Raw genomic sequence first — 282 nt, forward strand, 5'->3', positions numbered from 1 at the left:
AGTTAAAACCTTCGAACCTGCTCATAGCTAAGTACCTGAACACAGAAAGCCTTCTCCACATGTCTCAGTCTTATATATTGTATTGTAAGAGTCAGTCTATGTATTCCATGTAAACAAGCAATAGCATATTTAGTCAAAGAGTTGGTGGAAGTCACTGATCAGGTTAAATTCTCAAAGAATGATATAAGAAATTGGTACTATCTATGTCTGACTTTAAACTATAAATGCTTGGAAAAATACTTTTTAAATTTTTCCCCCCCATTCCTCTTTGACTTGTTTTTT

Source organism: Penaeus monodon, chromosome 21 (assembly GCF_015228065.2).
Source record: "Penaeus monodon isolate SGIC_2016 chromosome 21, NSTDA_Pmon_1, whole genome shotgun sequence".
Lineage (NCBI taxonomy): Eukaryota > Metazoa > Arthropoda > Malacostraca > Decapoda > Penaeidae > Penaeus > Penaeus monodon.